Genomic DNA, 4,937 nt, shown 5'->3' with positions numbered 1-4,937 from the left:
ATTATAATCATATATATATATATATATATATATATATATATATATATATATATATATATATGATTCATTATCCATTCACGATACATGATACACAATTGCATGTTTCATACAGTATAGTATATACTGTATAAGTATCTCTGTCATATCATATTGTTTTTGTTTTAAAGCATATTTGTGTAAGTAATTTCGTCTCATTTAATGCATATATATATATATATATATATATATATATATATATATATATATATATATATATATATATAAATATATATATATATATCTCACAAAATCCACATCTAAGTGGGTATTGAAGCTCTTTTCCCAAAGGCTAAATTTAAACCTCCCATGAGAGGGTCTTGATCGACCATCAGTAATTGAGAAACGTTAATAAAGCGAGACATTTCCCTCGTATTGCATATTGGTATTTCCGTTAATGACCATATAATTTCTTCAGAGGGAGAGCGAATGCTGGTCAGCGTTGATTGACAGCAGTTTGGAGATGGAACAGAGCGGGAAAAGTACAGCTTTGGGTTCAGAATTGGTTCGCTGCATTTGCTTGTACCAAAGGGTCTGCCCATTTAGATACGTAACTTACATGCAAGATAAAAAATGATAAATGGTTATCGTCGATGTTATAGTGTTCGGGTAATCTCAGTTCATGGAGTTTACGAGTTAGTGAGTTTTCCATGATGCATGGCCTTCGTATCGGAAGCTTCGCATTCATCTCATTCCGACCCGTGTTTTGTTTGTAGGATAGTCCGTGTTACGTAACGGTAGGACTACATTTGCGCAGTGCATTCTTCAATCCTCTCTTTCATAATGCTTTGGAATGTCGCAGCCTGATATGAAAAGCATAGGAATCTTGGCTCCTGCAGCAGCCCTCACTCACACACGTTAGTGTCTCTCACACTGTTCTCTCATCATGGATTTTTCCCGAAAGGTCTTGATGGTAGATTCTAAAGGACTGCGCTGAACTTTGCGTTTATTTCGAGCGTGAATCTACAAAAAAAGTACAGAGGAAAACGAAGAAAATGAAATACGATTCGGAATAGTTTTGATGTCTCTTTTCATGAGTAAAATAACTTTTCCCAAATCCGTTCTTACAGAAGATATTTCTAACTGCGTTGAGTTGAGCAGGATTCAGCTGAACTCGGTGTTTTCACTTGGATCATTTGGGGTACGATTCGCGATTTCTTTTTGAGACGCAGTTCGCAATCATGACGAAAGAGGCCTCGATGGCGTTTGATCGTGAGTTTCAACGCAACTGCAACGAGGCATTATTGCACTGCTTTAAGTCCTTTGGAGGAACGGAAGATATTTGCCGACCTTGGTCATGCAAATACCCGAAGGATTCAGATGCTCTGTAAAGGGTGACGTCAAATACTTGATTAATATCATTTCGAATCCAAGACAGTGTTGACACACCAATCCGGGTGTGACCTCATTCCGTAAGGAAATCAGTAGCCATTCTGTCTGACCTGACCTCTTGGCTTTTCTTGAAGGGCGTCTGTCGATTATTTCGAGGGCACGCCTCAGGCGTAATTCTAATGCCTCTTTAGTTTTCATTGCCGCTTATTTAGGTAAGGATATTCAGTTGCTCGTTCCGTTGCTTAGGCATACTTTCGAGCACACACACAAACACACATTATTTATATATATATATATATATATATATATATATATATATATATATATGTATATATATATATATATATATATATATATATATATATATATATATATATATATATATATATATATATATATAAGGAGCCCAAAAAATGCCAAAATATAGAAAGTAAGTACTAGCATATTTCAGAGACTGCTCTCTCTCTTCTCTCTTCTCTTCTCTCTCTCTCTCTCTCGTCTTCACCTCTCTCTCCTCCTCTTCTCTCCCTCTCTCTCTCTCTCTTCAGCTAGGTATTCAATGAGAAAAGTTACAGAAAAGGCAGTACTTATACCAGTTGATCCATCCACAGGTAAGCAGCTTAACTAGGTCACCATAGATGATAATATCTCTTTAATCTTCTTCAGCGTTGGATGAAGGAAGATTTTATCTATGATATCTGAAGATAAGCAATGGTCATCTGGTGGACCCTGATAACCGTAGCAAGACTATCTCTGACTTCAGTGAGGCATTATTTTTAGAGAAGAGGCAATTGGATAGTAAATGACATTTTGATCATAATGTTTATGAAAAAAAATCACGGTCATATGATGAACATATATACATATATATATATATATATATATATATATATATATATATATATATATATAAGCTAATGTATCATTAAAAAGGACGAAAGCGCTCGGTACGAATTTCTGCCTATTATTTTTTCCTGTGGTATTTGCTTATATCATGAAGTCAAGTGCATCTACTGGGATCTTTAAGCATAGAATATATATATATATATATATATATATATATATATATATATATATATATATATATATACAAAGGCAGTTCCAGAAAAAAAGCAGCATTTTTAGTCACTGCCATATTCATTTCTTAAAGGACTGAATGGAAATCTTAGCAGGTGAACATTCCCACTTCTTCAATATTCAGACCATTCATTTCCTACTTGATCACATTCTTAACTCCGTGTTTCTCGGCACTTCCTATCAAGTGCTTATGCATCACTGAAACTAGCTGACATTGGGTCTCGCCCTCCCATGCCCTCCTACATGGGCTACCCACTTGTAAGTACATGTCCACTCGCCCAGTTTATCAAAAGCAGGCTTGATCTCGTGAACAGATCATTTGGCTCCAGGACATAATATGTGCACTCTTACCTCACATTAGTAACCTCTCTGAGCGACCTGGCAGGCCAGCAGGGTTCTCGTATAACTCCCTGGAGAGACTCATACAAAATACAGCCATCTTCTAACAGCCAAAGAGCCGCTAACAGCGTAACTGCAGCTTTGCAACTCTGGCTCACTCTCCCTGAGAGCACAGGGTCGTCTTGCAATAACTCGGTAGAAACTGCATTGTTTTCATATAACCACGTGATGAGTAACTGACTGACCTTGGCCATGCCCACCGAGGATGCAGAGAGCCCCCAACTAATAGTCCCAATACCTTGTATAGCTCTATTTCATTCTCTCGAGAGAGCTTCCAAGATAGTACTAATAGCACGGCAGACCCCAGTACCATTCTTGCATCACGCCCTAATGCTACTGAATTCGACACGATGAACATGGACAAAGTAGCAAGCACTAACACCAGGAACCCTTACTTGCTATCTCGTTTGTTTCGGCATTTCTTGCTGCATCGTCCTTTTCCATTTAACCTCACAGCCTTACTCTTGCTTCACCTTTTTTATCATGAAAACACTTTCAAGGTCTTTACTAGTTACTGTTACTTCTCTTCACTATCCTAGTCAGTAGTGTAACAACTGCAAACATCATATATATTATATATATATATATATATATAGTATATATATATATATATATATATATATATATATATATATATATATATATTTCCAATATATATATATATATATATATATATATTTTTATATATATATATATATATATATTATATATAGATAGATAGAGAGAGAGAGAGAGAGAGAGAGATGTGCATTGAGCTACAGATATCCTTTAATATCCAATCCGCTCTACCTCAGAATTAATATATTTTGTTATATGTTAACCGGAGTGGAATTTTTTAGTTGATAATGGTTTCGTCTTCTCGTGGATTCGAACCAGCGCACAGAGGAGAAATCAGGACTTCAGTGAGTTACCGACTATGCCAACCAACAAATGTTGTTGCCGAGTCGGTAACTTCACTGAAGTCTTGATTTCTCCTCTGTGCGCTGGTTCGAACCCACGAGAGGACGAGATTACTATCATACATCTAAATACTACAACTTCATTAGATTCAGCCATCAGCAGTGTTCCTTTCAGTCGTCTATTTCAATAGTCGTTCTCATTGTATACAGTCACTCACTGTTTTCCCCCTTTATTAATTTCTATTAAATGTAGTCTTTAACTTACGTCTTTCTCTTTCTGCATTAAAATCGTCTCTCCCTACGATTATGTACTACTGTACTTTCTCTCTGTCGGTGATATACTATTATTATTTTATTATTTTTATTTTGATTCTTTGTATTTTCATTTTTATTGTTTTCATTTTTATTATTATTATTTTGTGTCATTTGATGATTTTCATTTAGATTTGTTTTACTTTTACTTATATGTTTTTCATTTTTATATTTAGTATTATTAGTTTATTTTTGTTTTCTTTTTATACTGCTATTCCAAACTTCAGGTCGATATCATTCTTCCTTCTGGTGAAATAATTTCACGTTTGTACAAATCTTGCGTCACGTGATTTATGGTCTGAAGGAATTTGTGTAATATGTCCTCTCTCGCTGCTTTTCAGTGGTTCTGTCTCTCAAATCTTTTCGTCTGGTGGCCCACGCGAATATAATTCCAATACCTTTCTCAACATTTCTTATAAGCATAAGGAAAGACGGTGCTCGCCAGCACGTCAATTTTCTCATCCTTACGTTATCCGCCAGCTGACACTCCAACTGTCACGCTGACTAGTCGAAATATTCTTCTCATACCCTTCGAATTTGTGCAAGGCTCGCATAACCTTTATCCCGGAAGGCTACAGAGCGTTCCCATGTTTCATTTCCAATTTGTTATCTTTTCTTACTCTCGAAGTTCAATCAATCATGTCCCTTGCTGCAGAAATGGTTTTCTTTCTTTTTTCTTTTTCTACAAAATTCGTGTTAATTCTTTAAAGTCTATTCGTGGAAACTGTCATCATAAGTATATCTTAGTTTAACCAGACCACTGCGCTGATTAACAGTTCTCCTAGGGCTGACCCGAAGGATTATATATTTTTACGTGGCTAGGAACCAATTGGTTACTTAGCAACGGGACCTGCAGCTTATTGTGGGACCCGAAACCACATC

Source organism: Macrobrachium nipponense, chromosome 31 (assembly GCF_015104395.2).
Source record: "Macrobrachium nipponense isolate FS-2020 chromosome 31, ASM1510439v2, whole genome shotgun sequence".
In the NCBI taxonomy this organism is placed as follows: domain Eukaryota; kingdom Metazoa; phylum Arthropoda; class Malacostraca; order Decapoda; family Palaemonidae; genus Macrobrachium; species Macrobrachium nipponense.
The sequence above is the reverse complement of the archived record's forward strand: the minus strand, read 5'-3'. Positions refer to the sequence as shown.